Source organism: Sinocyclocheilus rhinocerous, unplaced genomic scaffold, assembly GCF_001515625.1.
Source record: "Sinocyclocheilus rhinocerous isolate Xijiao unplaced genomic scaffold, SAMN03320098_v1.1 scaffold1234, whole genome shotgun sequence".
Taxonomy (NCBI): domain Eukaryota; kingdom Metazoa; phylum Chordata; class Actinopteri; order Cypriniformes; family Cyprinidae; genus Sinocyclocheilus; species Sinocyclocheilus rhinocerous.
This window is the reverse complement of record NW_015656153.1, coordinates 518,761-535,254: the sequence shown is the minus strand read 5'-3', so window position 1 is coordinate 535,254 and position 16,494 is coordinate 518,761. Positions and strand designations below refer to the sequence as shown.

The 16,494-nt window shown below is 35.6% G+C and overlaps 1 protein-coding gene across 5 annotated transcripts in view; it reads right to left on the bottom strand.

Moving 5' to 3' along the window:
- The window catches only part of eml1 (EMAP like 1), a 57,882-nt gene that overhangs the window by 29,296 nt on the left and 12,092 nt on the right, over positions 1-16,494 (bottom strand). The gene's annotated exons all lie outside the window — the stretch shown is intronic.

The window sequence follows — 16,494 nt, the reverse complement described above, 5'->3', positions numbered from 1 at the left end:
TATATGTCATGTAATTATACAGTAAAATAATTTTACATTTATGTAAACAATCATGTCAAAATATTGTTTTTGGAAGTGAAAAAGAACAAGTCATCTTATAATTTACAGGGAAAAACTTTAAATTGACATTCCCAGATGTATGCTACATGTTGTTAAGTTAATGTTTATTGCAGTATTTTAGTACCATGTTTATTACCATGATGGTAATAATGGTAACAAAACAGTGTATTATAAAGGCAGAAAATAGATTTTAGTACTTCAGTAGGATGATGTATTAAGGTTATATCAGTTTAGAAAGCAGAATAAAAAAGGTAACTATGTCAAATTCAGTAAAAAGGTTCTCAAATGGGATCAGGCTAATTGAAACCAATATTTTTAAGAGTCTGAATGTCAAACAAAGCTTAAAATGTCAAGCAAAGCACATCTCTGACATCACACATCCCACTTAATAATCCAGTCCATTCTAGTTTATTTCCACCCGAGGTGACCATCAAATTTAAGCCAAATGCCTCATCCAGCAGGGTGCTTTTGAAAGAGTCAGCGAGGGATAGCCTAACATGTCCCTCTTCATCACATATAAACATGCTGATGGTTTTTGCGGCACCCTTCCCTAACAGCTGCTGACCTGGAGAAACCCTGTTACTCCCTCTTTCACTCAGACACACAAGCCACACACATACGAAAGAGCAGTTAACTGTTTGCTAGGTGATTAGACGGCTTTGTAAAGTCAGTGGTATGAAACATTAATGAAACCTAGTGCTTTCAACCCCTTCCTGAGATTAACGTCTTCATTAATTATACACTGAGAGGAAGCAGCTGGTAATTAAAGCAATAAAAAAAAACAGTTAAAACATGCTACTGCATTTTTCAATAAGATTTATAAGCAAGCCATTCAATTAACTGGGTGTGTCATTAAATACTTTTTTAAATGACTCTACATCTGTTGGGATCTTATTGCACATAATTTTTAACATTGTTTTAGGTCAGACTGGTATAATCATGAAATAAGTTCAGTAAGGTTCATTACATTAATATTAGTCAGTAAGTCATTAGGTATCATGAACTAACAATGAATATTACTTTTATTTATTACTCTAGGTTAATGTTAATTTGTATATATATATATATATATATATATATATATTAATGTTAATTTGTGTGTGTGTGTTTGTGTGCGTATATATATATATACATATATATAGACACATATACATACACACACTAGACTTGTATCAGAATTTCCTGCAATTGTGACTTATTTTTTTCATAATTACGAGACATAAACTCAGAATTGCACGATATAAACTCCCAATTCCGAGAAGAAAAATCTGAATTCTACGATTTATACTCGCAGTTGTAAGAATTCAGTGGGAGACAAACTCAGAATTCCAAGAAAAAACTCGGAATTGCAAGATGGAAACTCTCCACTAGAAAAATTATTTTTACCAAATCTAAAAATCTACAATTCTGTTTTCTGCAAGAAAATTTTGCAAGAATAGTGAGATAAGACGTCACAATTACATTTTTATTTTTATTTTTCTGTGGTGAAAACAAGCTTCCATAATGAACAAACAGAAATTAGTACATTTATGAATTAACATGAATCTAGATTAACATGCTTTAAAGATAGTTTTTCTTTGTTAGTTCCCTAATACCTAATGCATCAACTAATGAAAACAAATTGAACCTGACTGTGTTACCAGCATTTGATTAATAACAATAGTGTAAAATAATTTACACTAAATAAGTCTCAGTTATAAACGGACATTCAGGAATACCATTTAAAATATGAATTCATAGCGAGTGTGACCTGAATTATAAAAATGCCAACTATGAGTCCTATCAGCCTGAATAATTGGCAGATGGGAAGCTTCAGGCAAAATAAAAAATGGATAGTTTTGAAAGTGAAATTTAGATAAGTACCTTCCACTGCAAACATTCAATCACTCAATGCTTCCTTACCCCAACTGAGCTGTATAATTATACCCTCACACACATACAGTATACACACACATCAGCACAACGCATTTAATGGCCTCCAGCCATTCCACTTAAAATTCAGTTGCTCGCCCTGCAAAAACGATCATAGTCATTAATGTTCAGCGGTGATTAATCGCCTCCTGAAGATAAGCCTCTTTATGCAACACTATTTCACCCTGTCAGGATATTTAGATAACCCTTAAATTTATACTTACCCGCACAGACCGGCACACCTCAGCCCTCTGCACTGGGAAAACCATCCCAGTATCCCAACATTCAAAAAGTTTCTATTGCTGAATCACTAAAGGCTTTGTTAATCACTGCACTGAGGCTTTTTATGAGTGCATTATGAACAAAGGATCATACAATGTGAATCCCTACATACACACATGCACAAACTTCAACCAAGACAAAACCTAATAAAAAATGACTACTAATAATTAGAGCTGCAAATCATGCTGTTAGCATAGAAATTGCCTCTTTGATGGATGAAATTAATCATTGATTGAAGCCGTCCCACGGATTCATCTTTTCAAAAGCTCCCTGGGGAGATTATTCTGTCTTTTCTCCAAGCACAAACCCAGTTTTCAACCGTTCTGTAGCCGCTGGTGGCATAATGCTAATAACCAGCACAATAAATGACTGTCACATCTGCTCAATAGCCTAAAAGTGCTTCCCGTTCATTTGACAAATGCACAACATAATACCGCACTCTACAAAAGCGCACCTGAATGGTCAGCGATAGAGCATGTAAACACACGCTTAAACACATATTTAATTATATTCCTTCTAACATGCTAATGCACTCCATTGAACTTCTCAGCTACGCATGACTGCAGGTGAGCTTCAGGGAGCGTGCGCTTAAAAACCATTAGCAGGAATATATCAGTGCAGCATGAACAGATACAAATTGCAATTCTTGTTGCTGTTCGTTGTGTTAAAACAGAAGGATTGGCAGGCGTCCATATCTTCTAATGTGTTTCAGAAATCAAATGAACTGCTCAGACTGAGGACGCACTTCCCTTGCCATTGTCTCTCACTATCTCGGTCTCTCTCCCACTTCCCCTGAATTTAATCTCGTTCTGTTTCATTGTGATTGGATTGGACGTCGGCCCATCTCTGGCTTCATGTTCCACTGGAAATTACAGTTTGTTAGATAGCGCATCGCTATCCTAACTAGATCTTCTTTTAGCTTCTGTTGGTTAACCTCCAAACACTGAACAGCTCTTTCATAACTATTATCTGGTGATTAGACAGAAGATCACACCAAAAGAACTGAACAGTTAAAAACAAAACAGCACTGAAAATCTTCACACCTGCCCTAGTGGAGTAAAACAGAGATGTCCAGTATGATTATTCTTAAATTAATCAGTTGATCCAGCTCACAAAATCAAAAAAAGGAGCTTTAGGAACTTTATTTAGGCTTAAAGGTGTTAATATCAGGATAAGATTGTGTAGTCAGAGATGATCTATAGTGGTTAGTTTTACAACTAGAGTCTATTTATTTCAGACACCCGTCTCTGGGAGAGGCTCAATCTAGCGCTGGGCGGTATACTGGTTCAGACCGAATACTGGTGTTTATTTTTGTTATGATATGAATTTTTTAAATACCGCAATACCTGACTCTCCAAGTCTGAACCTACTAGCTGACTCACTCAAACCCTGTATCTGCCCAGAAATGAGTCTCAACAGCAGCAGGGTGCCAAGATTTGTAAGGATTATCATTACGCTGACAGTGAATGTGATGATGTTCCTTTACTTTGGAGGCTTGTTTCCCCTTAAAATGAAGGAAAATCTGGAATATCCCATATCATGCTTAATAGAGCTGCCGTATAATGCAAATTACATTGCACATTTTCCATTGTTCAGCAATGTTTTGTGGCTGAAATCCAGTCATTTTAAAAGGAATCCATACAATCTGGAATTTCGCACAAGCGTGAAAGATTTACACATGCAGATTTCGCAACGGGTTCAAGTTGTACTCACAAATTCACTGCACTCACCAACAGAAAGCTGCATGGTTTGAAAATGACTTCTTGGAGCACTACTACACTACTGACAGTGGACTTTTTTATCTTTGAAAATTTGCTGAAATTTCGCTACAGTGACCCCAACAATAAGAAAAATAATCAAGGTAAAAAAAATTTGTAAGTCACCACCATTTTTTTGGCTGCTTCATACATCTGTCTTCAAGTACGAGAGAAATGTGACTTAAAAACATATTTCATTCCATACTGAAAAGTATAGATTAAAAATTAGCACACTGTAGTTAATGAAAATAATGCATTTTTTTATGCTTAAGAATATTAGCAGTTAGCTTAGCAACATGTTAACAGCAAACTTAAAACTGCCCACGTAGGCAGTAGACATCATAGAGCAAAAACCTTTTTTTACTGAAAATGTATTTCAAAAATATGCTAATTTTGTGAACAACACAAATGCTATCTCTTAAATGCTAAAATACATTATAGGGGCAAGAAAATATATTTATAATCTTGCAAAATATATTTTGAAAAATTGGACAAAATAAATATAAGCCAAAAATATGAGATAAATAAAATATAAACAATACTGCATATAACAATACTGCAATATTAAAATATGTATTTTTTGTCATATGGGGCAGCTCACCGGTTTTTGTAACAGCGCTATTGTGTAAACAAAATGCATCTGGTCTCAGAGAGTATCAAAGTGAATCCTCCCAGAGCTTTTCACAAACCATTCTCATCAACCAATTGGCCTCTTACATAAAGAGTTCATGCTGAGAGACACAGGGAGGATCTCTGAGAGAAAGTGAGTAAAAGGTTTGTGTGTGCTTTAAGAGGATTACAACCGCCTGCTTTCCCAACCGCTTTGTTTTTGCAACCTGAGGTCACAGATCCAAGGTCAGTTCACTGAGGACCCATCTGCAAGCTCTGGTGATAGTAAAACAGTGTGCCGTCTTGAGGTGTCAGTGATTCAGAGAGGGTGGCTGGACCGTTATATAATCCAGCAGAGTCCCAAACAAAGCAAGAGAACAGTGTGCAGCCAAGCTATCTGCCAGATTACAGGTACATAATGAGGAAAAAATATGGCCTTCAGTAAATAGGACTTAGGAGTTAAAAATAGGCACATGAGATCATCCCAGAGACCTCACCCATGACCTCTGACATGGAAAGAACAGGAGAAAGAGAGAAAGCAGGGAAGAGTTGATGATCAGAGCCAAACTGCCCCCAAGAGAGAGCCAGCATTTCAATCCACCTTCAGGTCAAGCTGTAATCAACCTATTAAAGCCAATGCCTTCTTCCATTCTGATTTCAAATCCCTTGTTAGGGTTTTATAATTGAGGCTTAATATTTACACGTTAACAGTATTGACTAGATTTTGACATTTTCTGAATAATAAGTATCACTTGGCCGCTTAGCCTTATCACCACAAATCTAGGGTGTTGTGGTTGCCTATGTGGTTGCTAAAGTGTTGTGAGTGTTTTTAGCATGTCACAATGCAGTTGTTAAGATCATAGATATATAGGTAGATTCCCTATTGGCTGCTGTTTCTACGGGCTGCTATACGTAACCGGTCATCATATTGGAACGGTCAAAGATGGTCCTTGAACCAAAGGCTGTTGTGGTATCTCACTGATTGACAAAACTCATTGATTTTTATTGTGAGTGATGACACATTGACCGTTCCAAGATGGCGGACGCGTCAACATGTCTGAAGTGATCGAATGTGACATCTACCTATGTCTACACGCGGCACAACAAGATACAGTAGAACCCATTATAATCAGATTATAATCAGTGATGCTGTCTAGACTGTTCCTTGTTCTATTTATGACATACTGACACAAAGTTCAAATGATTTGCAATGGTCCCTTTGTAGCATCCAGTGTAGACAGACTTTAACTGTTGCAGCACGGCATGGCGTGACACGATATGGCAACTGTTGTGTCTGGTGTAGACGCGGTGTAAATGTTATTAGTGTGAGGCTATGTGGTTGCTAGGGTGTTCTGAGTGTTTTGTGTTGCTATATGGTGGCTAGGGTGCTCAAAGTGTCACATAGCATGTTGCTATCCCTTACAAATATTTAACCATGGTTTTATTATAGTAAAAGTGTAGTAACAGTATAGTAAAAATTATTGTTTACCATCTGAATAACCACAGTTTCACTACAAACACCATGGTTAAACTCTAGTTAGTGTAGAAAACCAAGGTTAATTTGTGGTAACCATGCTTTTTTTGGTTTTATTTGTAGTAAAACCACGGTTAATTTAAGGCATGTGTTGTTTACAATATTTAGCATGTTGCTATGCAGTTGCTGGGGCATTCATGGTGGTTCTTGCACACAAAAACATCTAGAAAGCACAACAAAACAACAGGCTTTAGGTAAATCAAGATTTTAAAAGTCAAAACTTATTTTAACTTGACACAACATCTTCATGGCGCAAGATGCTAAAAACTGAGACAAGTCACAAAAACATCAATCTATCCATATTTAATGGCATGAAATAAAAATCCACTGTGTAATTGATAATAATGAATGTTATTGATGTTATTGTAAAGGAATTGTCCATGCATGTTTCTTTTTTTTTTTTTGACGTAATTTTGAATTGAAACTCGATCATCCACAATACAGAATATCGAAGAATAAAAGTTATTTAGCCATTTCCATCACATTGTGACAGAAAAACAGTGCAGACAGATCCAAGAATGTGTCCTATGTGAACGGCCCCTTAGCAAACACCACTAATGAGAGTATGTTGGGAATTATAAAATAAGGACATAGAGGAAATGGTTTGCCAAATGGCTTCTTGGGATATTAGTGCACATCTTTTTGCATCTTTCTCCTTCTCTCTCACAAAGCCATTAGCATGCTGCCAGTGCCTTACCAGCACGTGTAAGACAGGCAGCAGAAGCTACATGTGTGTTTACGTGCGTGTTCATTAATCACGCCAGCCTCCATCCCCACGGAGAGACTCCAGACAGGACCGAGTCAGTGACAAGTGATGCGGAGATGCCTGCAGTGTTGTTCCCTGTTAATCTCCTCCAGGCAGCCACGGAGGCAGAGAAAACAACTTTGTGTGAATCGTAGAGGCAGGGTGTTTTCCACCCCCCACTATCACCCTGCTCACTGGCAAGAAACCAACAAGGGGGGGGTATTTTAGGGACGACGGTGCTCTAGCCCCAAGCCTTGCTATTGGGATGCAGGAAGTGGTTGGGCTAAGAGAGGATTAAAGGGAAACTGAGCCGATCCTGATCAGCGGTTATCCCTGTGCTCTGGGAGAAAGTGCACAGGCTTAACACGCTCTGAAGTATGGGTTCATGAGACTACTGAAAACAGAGCCTGTGTGTTGTTTTGGGATCAAAAACAGCCAAATGTTGGTGTCCTACAAATGAGCTGCTTGGCCAGAGATGTTGTTTAGCAGTTTAATGTTTAAAATGTTTGCTAGCAATATTACTATAAAGCGTATGTGCTTTGTTCAAGAAATATGAGCAGAACAAGCAGAAATTTGATGTATAAACTTAGATTAAAAAATACAGGGGAAAAAATCAGTCACTAAGCAAAGTTGTAAGTAGGACTTGAAAATGATGATGCAAGGAGATAAACATTTCTGTTAATAAGTCAAGTGAACATGGCCAAATATCAGCTGATTAATAATATCAGCTTGGTCAATATCACTCATAAGAATAAATGCTTGCTTTTTAAATTTCCTGAACTAATTGATTATTTTCACAGTTCAAATGTTTGAGTTGTTTTTAGGGGTCTCTTCTGCTCACCAATGCTGCATTTGTTTGATCAACAATAATATAAAACCGTAATATTGTGAAATTTTGTTACAATTCAAAATAGCTGTGTTCTATTTTAATATATTTTAAAATGTAATTTATTTATGTGATGGCAAAGCTGAATCTTTAGCAGTTTTCAGTGTCACATGATCCAGAAACCATTCTTATTAAAATCAATGTTGAAAACAATAGTTGCTAAATATTTTTAGGGAAACTGTGATCATTTTTAAAAAATTTGGTGATTCTTTAATGAATATAAAGTTTAAAAGAACAGCATTTATTTGAAAGAAATCTTTTTGTAACATTATAAATGTGTTTACGATCACTTTTGATCAATTTAATGCATCTAAGCTGAATAAAATTATTGTGCTATATTGTAAATTTTTATTAAAAGGAAAGTTCACCCTCAGTTCACTGACATTTACTGTATGGCATCAGAAGACTTGGAATATAGTGTATGGATGGCTTTAATTTTATGTTTGTCATTTTTGGACCTTAGCGCCCCTTGGTCACTCACTTTCAAGAGCAGCAGGAGCATTCTTCGAAATGTCTCTTATGTCCCACAGAAGAAAAAAAAAAAAATAATCATACAAGGTTTGGAATGACACAAGGATGAGTAAATAATGATATTACTTAAACATTGCCAGAGATGTGTTAAATTATTAATTTGATAATTTAGGTAAAAGAATAAAAAAGTAAACTGAAAAAGAAAAACGGTTAAAGAAATTACTCTTTTAAGAACACAAATTATTATTTAAAAAAGTGCTTTAAACTAATGCATTTTAGCATGTCTGGAGAGCCTTGCTGCTAATGACACCTTTCCAGACAACAAAACACACTTATAGACAATAAAAAGAATGCTCTAAAAGTGAAGCTACACATAATGTCATGCTCCCCACCCCACCCACATGCTTGAACTCCATTTCGACAGACTAATCAATGAAGAAAGCCCACTCGCTCAGTCACAGGTGACCTTACTGTCAACTGCAGTGAGGAACGGCACACACAACTCTCCAAACAACAAAACACTTATCTGTCTCCATGTTTAATCAGCCAGTGCCTCTGTTCATGGGACCCACCCAGTGACAGACAGTCACCATAGAGATGAGAAGACAAAACCGACCTGGAAAAGGCACGCTGGAGTAGAGCAGAAACTGCGGGTTGTGCTGACTCATGCTCCCCTGAGAAATGGCACAAACGGCGGGGAGCTCTGGTGGCAAACGAGGCAGGGAAGGAGGAAAGGAGACTGAGGATTTTGAAGGAGTCGCAGAGGGTCTGAGTCACAGAGCAGGAGAAAAGTAGGGCAGCATTAACTCAAGACTGGCTCCGCTTTCCTCCTTCTGACACAATGCTCTTTTCAGCGTGTGTGAAAGCCTGGGCTTTCTTCTCCTTCAGAACCCAGGGCATTGTGCACACATAACAAACAGCCCAGAACAGTGGGTGGGTGGGCGGTTTAATTAAACTGAAGTGTTGTTCTTTGGGTGGGTTTGCGGATGCTGTGCGCTAATGACACTGGATGTTGCATGTGGAAAATCATACTGTATGTCAAGCCCCTGCGCAGCACAACTGAGCTGATGGAAAAGAGAAAGTGTGTCAGTGTTCCTATTGCTAACTAAAATTATTAATAAACTGAACTATTGAATCCTTTTCCTTAACTTAAATAAAATATTCCAAATGAAAAAAAAAAAACACTTAAAAAAAACTTCTCAAAAATTTGAAATGTTGCATTAGCAACTAACTGAAAAAAAAATACAAGTGGAAGTACTAAAATTTTGAAAACTAAAATTAAATAAAGCTAAATAGAAATATTAAAAACCAAAAGTAATAAAATGACAAGCACATAAAATTACTAAAAGTGAAAACTGAAAATCTAAAAATAAAAGGTAACTCAAAATATTAATAAAATTTACAGATGTAAACAAAAATTAAAATATTTTTTCTTAATTGAAATGAAACGAGATGAAATTAAATAAAATATAAATTTTAAATTGAAAACCTAAACTTAAAAAAATTTAAACGAGAAAATAAAATTATCATTTTTTATAATCAATAATTATAAAATTATTATTATTGAAATTTCTAAAACTGAAATAAATAGAAATATTAGGAAACAAAAACAAATAAAAATGACAAGCATATAAAATTACAAAAACTAAAATGAAACTGAAAATATAAAAATAAAAGCTCGTTCAAAGTATTCATAAATACTATAATAGTATAGAGTTTATGTTTATTCACCAGATATGTACAAGCTTCTGCTTCCATGCATAATCTGCTCTGAACAAAAGTACACGGGGAAAGGCTTGCCATGGCTCTCACTTGTGATTTCCCAGTGGTCCGCTTACAAAAATGTCCATTGGATAATGGACGCTCAAACAATAAAAATACTGAAAAATTCAAAAATAAAATCCCAATAAGTCTTTTGGTTGGACTTATTCTGGTTCATACAACAACAGTATATGAAAGACATGCACTATGTTTTGCCATTGCAAAGCATTAGCATATTTTGAAGCAAAATTTGAATAATCCTGTCTGCCTGACACCCCCACAAAGGCCTCTTTGTTTTGGAAGCCCTTGAGAGTGAATGAGCGAGTGGAATATTCCAAAAACCTCCTTAATGTACAAAACTAGCACAATACTATGCCTTCAGCGGGACATGCTTCAGATATGTCGCTGACACCTTGAACGCTGCGCTGCTTATGGCTAAAAGGCAAAATGCAGCATGTCCAGGAAAAACATATTTTGGTAAGTTACAGTGAAGTTTCATGAGAGTCAATCTGTTAGTCTGGAAAATATGGAAGCATGTTCCTGCCTCAGAGTTAAAAAAAAAAACTTAATTTAAAAAAAATAAAACCTTGGTAATGGTAAGAAATCACAATTTACAAGTAACAATTATGAAAATGTAAATTTGCAAATGAGAGATAAAAAGTAGTAAATGTAATATATATATAATCATAATTAAGAAATAAAGTTGCAACTGTAAAACCAAAATTACCTTTTTATTTTTTTTCTCTGAAAACAAAATTGACTGCCATAGGAAATCATTTATTTCTTGTTTCAACAATCTTTTAAAATATTAGAAATATTTAAAAATAATTACTGTTTTAATCCAGAAAAAAATATCACATATTCCACAAAATATTAGGAGGCCTACGCATTTTTAACATTGATAATAATACAAAATGTTACTTGAGTACCAAATCCGCATATTTGAATGATTTCTGAAGGACCATATGACACTGAAGACTGGCTGCTAAAAAAAATTCTGATTTGCCGTCACAGGAATAAATTACATTTTAAAATGTAAAATAAAAAACCTATCATTTTAAATTGTAGCAATATTTTACAATATTACTGTTTTTACTATATATTTGATCGAATAAATGCAGCCTTAAAAAAGGCGAATAAATGCATCTTTCTGATCCCAAACTTTTGAATGGTAAATTATTTAGAAAAAACGCGAGAGAGAGAGAGAGAGAGAGAGAGAGAGAGAGAGAGAGAGAGAGAGAGAGAGCATGCAACACTAATGGCTTCGGTCTTTTCAGATAGAAGGCCTGTGCAGATGATGGTTTCAGAATTGTTATCAGTAAGGTAATGGGAGAGAGTGCCAGATAAAGAGCCAATGCAAGTCATCTGGGGTCTGCCACATAACAGACAAACAACGGCTGTGTCAATATCACCCATTTAGGAGAAGACGAGTTTTATCCCTCAGTCTGCAATTTTTTATGAGAGCACAGCTCAATAAATAACAGCACAAGAGCCACAATACTAAAGGAAATCGATGTCTAGCTTTGAACGAATCGACAGCCCTTGGAGAGTTATTTTCTGTATATCAATATTTACCTCCAAATTCAAGTGACAGCCTTGTAAGGTCAATGAGAAAACAATGAATAAATGATGTCTTCCAACTGTGGCTCTTATGAATTGCATTAGAATTTCAACCTTTTATATTCTTGCTGCTAAGGTTGTGGAGAGGTCAAGTGTAGAGGCAAGTGGAAGATTTTGTTCATGACATTCATTCTCACTCACTTTCAGTTTTCTCTTCTGGTTCGGTCGGTAACGTGAGCAGGTCTTTAATCCTAATCCTGTTGCACATGCATCCATCAGTGGCTCAAAGGACAGCCAATAAGAAGTGAGAGCCGAGTGCCAAGAACAGTTCTCTGGCAGCAGCGGCTGAATGAGACAATAGCAGTCAGAAAGACTGAGACGACTTGTAGACGTCTTGATGCCAGAACACCAGATATCCTGTTACTCCCTTTGCCAGAACTCACTGCCAATGTTTAATTTGAGTAAGGACATGAGGTTAATTTGTCTCCAGAATCCTTCAGGAAATAACCAAGATGATGGTCACGTTTTGGCTGAATGAAAACAATTATGTAAAGGTCAGTCTTAAAGGATTAGTTAACATCTGACATCATTCGCTCATCCTCATGTCTTTCCAAACCTGGAGCACGAAAGAAGATATTTTGAATGTTTCAACAGTTTTCATCAATACAATGAAAGTCACAGGGGGCCAAAACAATACTGAACCCTAATGACTTTCATTGTATGGACATTTTTCAAAATATCTTTCATTTTATATTGTCTTTTTATATTTTTGTCCTAATCTGGGTAAGGACACAAGTTTATTTTTCAGAATCCTTGAGGAAATAACTAAGATGATGGTAATGATTTGACTGTACGAAAACCCCGGAGCAGATGTAGACAATAATGACTCCTAAGCGATTGAGGTGTTCTGTTGTTGGATGTAATAATGAACATAGCAGTCGTCATTTACTCCTGATATCTGAGCCGCTGAACTCGCAGTGGATTACATTGTTTCTGACGGGAATGCGCCCCCGATCTACATAAATGTGTCTATGTTCGCGCGAATCATTCATGATCCAGCCTCATCTACAGAAGAAGTGAGTATAATGTTTTGTAATGAATCTTTGCAAATCGCCTTTCCTAATAATGTGCTAATTAGCAAGTTTCACGATGAATGCGGCTGAAGTAAACAGTCTCTCTGAGAGCAGCTCGGAAGAGAGGGGAGGGGTCAGCAGAGCTCATTAACATTTAAAGGAAAATGCTACAAAAACGGCTTGCTCTGAAAAGAGCTGTTTTTGACAGGGTAAAAAAGGTGTTTTTTACACTACCATTGATAAATTTTAACCAAACTATGTTACAGACTTTTCATTAAGACCCTAAAGAATCATATCAACTTGTGGAAAATGGGCATCCTATGACCCCTTTAAAGTTTGATCTTAAAGGATTATTTCACTCAGAAATGAAAATTAATCATTTATTCACCTTCATGTCGTTCTAAACCTGTATGACGTTTTTTTTTCTTTTGTGGAGCACAAAATAACATATTTTGAATGTTTTAACAGCTTTTGTCAATACAACCCCAAAGTGGGCCAAAAACAATAATGAACCCCACTGACTTTCAATGTACAGACACACACGGATACATTTTTCATTTTATATCATCTTTTATATTTTTTGGTTTAACGGTTTTGAATAACATGGTGAATTTTTTTTAGTTTTTTTTTTGAGTGAACTAACCCTTTAAGATTGACTTTAAATGATGTTTTTATTCAGCCAAAATGTGACCATCATCATTTTGGTAATTTCCTGAAGGATTATGGAGGCAAAATAACCTCATGTCTTTACAATATTAATTTTTGTCTGAACTATCCCTTCAAGAACAGATGAGTCTGAGATTGGCAACACTTTAAATAAAGGTATAATGCCTCTAGAATCTGCCTATGAAAATGAATTTGCTGGCCCAGTATCCCTACAACAGTGTAGTTTGCTGATCAGTAACTCGTGAAGCATTTAAGAACAAATGACTTCATACCAGATCCAGAGCTTCGGCTGAGCACTGTACTGCCGGATGACCTCACCGCAGCGCTCTCCAGCACACCCTCATTCAATTACCCACAGTCCTACGCTGGCCTGACAAGCCAGAATACAGGCCAGCCATCACAGCAGCTCTCATTCTCACTCAGCCGAACAGAGTGAATGCAGAAAAGCAGAGAGATTGTCTTTTTCATTTAAGAACTTGTAAACCAAGACGTTTATAAGTGTAACTGATGTATGAGGCCTATAGCAGATTAAAGGGCTCTGCTGAATGGAAGACTTCTTAGTCTACATGACTGCCAAGATGATGAAAGAGAAGATTACACCCCAACCACACAATCATATCATAGCTTCAGTGTAAACACAAGTCAGTAACCTCTGATGATCTCATTAGCCACCCAAGTGCTCACATGGCAGATATGCAGCTACGCCACATGACCCCAGAAACAAATATCACTCTAATGTTGGATTTTCAAAATCAACTTTAAAGGAGATTATGGAGTGAACACACTAGGGATTAGGGCTGCACGATTATGACAAAAATCATAATTGTCGATTATTCCCTTGAAATTGTAATTAATAATAATTACATAATAATTACGTAATTAATTACGATTATCACAATTTACATTGAATGATGTTTATACCATTGTTTGAAGCAACTGCATGCCATTTTTATATGAAAATAAACAAGCTGAAAACACTCTTCCTGAAAAACTTTTATTGCTTTTCTATAGTATTAAACCTCAAATGTCAACTATACATTGTATTGGTTTCTTCTTTAAATAAAAACTTAATAAATAAAAATATGCATGGTATTATAATGTTATACTAAAACTAAAATTAAAACAATGGAAAAACCCTTAAGATAACCTGTAGAAAGAAAAAAACACATCTTAAGCACGCAGAATAACATAAGTGGACTTAAGTGAACGATTAATTGCCGCTTTGAACGATTACATAATTGTGGCATTTGTAATTGTAATCGCGTTTAGAAATTCGATTAATTGATATTAAAATTCTGATATTAAAATTCTGGTCAATACTGATAAGCTGATAGTTATTTTCTATGTTATGGCTGATAACTGATAAATGGTCAATATTAAAATTAAATACTATTTTATGAAAATAAATAAAAAACTAAATACTAAAATCTGAAACCAATCATTTTAAATGTTTTAAATGCATTTTTAAGTGAATTCAGGTATCACAACCTTAAAATTTACAGTATGAAACATGAACATTCATTTGAATATTTGCTAAATATTACATTATTATTATAAAATTAACATTTAACAACAACCATAATAATAATAATAAATATAGATGCAAATATTACACTAAATTATTATTCATTTTTTTAAATGTTTTAAATTATTAGTGATTTAAAAGATATATGCATGCACAATTAAATATCTAATTCAATTTTAGCATGTATACTGTATCCATTGGTTAATTATAAAATCTCTAATTGATAAAATTATAATATGAAAATACTGTCAATGTCTAGAATGAACAGAATTATTGTTGATTTAAAGTAAAAGAATAGACTTACTTTTGCAAACAAGAAATTTGAGTACACTGTATAAAAATGTTTTCAAGTCATAAATCAAAGATTATTGAAGCATGTTCTACAAGAAAATACTCCTTCAGTCTTTCTACTACAAAAATGTATATTTATTTTAATGTGTTACCTGCCATTTCTTTGTAATTAATTGTGAAATTTACTTAGATTCTATGCCATTTTTTTCAGTATAGATTGAAATAAACCCTCACCGATAAAGGCTTAAAGGGTTAGTTCACCCAAAAATGAAAATTAGTCCATGGATTATTACGTTTTGAAGATAGATATTTTTCTTACAAAAACGCATCGATTCGCTACAGGAGGCCTTTGTTCACCCCCCGGAGCCGTGTGAGGCACTTTTTATTATGAATGGATGCACTTTATTTCACTTCTTTTGGACTGATGCACTGCAACACCCGCTGACTGCCATTAAACAGCTTGGAAGATCAAAGACCATTTTTCATATAACTCCGACTGGATTCATCTGAAAGAAGAAAGTCATATACACATAGGATTCATTGAGAGTGAGTAATTCATGGACTAATTTTCTTTTTTGGTGAACTAACCCTTTAAACTACAATTCAATAAAACCTTTAATGTAAAAACTCATGCAACAGCACAGCATCACAAGAGCAAGGAGAACTTCAGATGGTTTTCTCTAGCGCTGTGATGTCATATGAGGTTCCTTAATGCAAGAGATTAATAGTGGTTGACAGAACAGTGACACGCACTTCTATTCATCCTGGAACAAGGAAATCCCTTACTAACCACCCCAAACTCCTCTCTTCTTTTCCTCTTTTATCATCAGCCCTCGCCCAAAAGCCTTGAAGCACCAGCCAGCATACACACACATGACTACAGATGGCAATCAGGATGGCAGAACAACAAAAACACCCCAACAAATCAAAAACGACATCCTCCTCATTCTTTAGCTTGTCGGAAAGCTCTTGAGTTTCATTTTCATTGGAGAACGATCTGATGTAATAAAGGCGTAAGAGATTTTTCTCTGCATTGTTTCGTTCAAAACGAACACGTCAGTCTGAAAACAACATCAAACACCTTCAATCTCAGGAATGACAAATATGCTTCACCTAAACACTGTAAGAACCTGAAAAACATGACATTTGAGAGATGCCCTTCTGGAAACACTTGCTTCGGGAGCATCTCAGTGTAAGAAAACTGTCAACTACTATCAAATCCTTTCAAAATGATCCATCACAGCCAAGAGGATTTAAAAACTTTCTCAAAGTTGAGGGACTGAAGAAGGTCATAAAGGTTAAGTGCAGCACCTGAGGTACCACCATCCAGCTGAGGCAACATGTTTACCTGAACATGTAGATC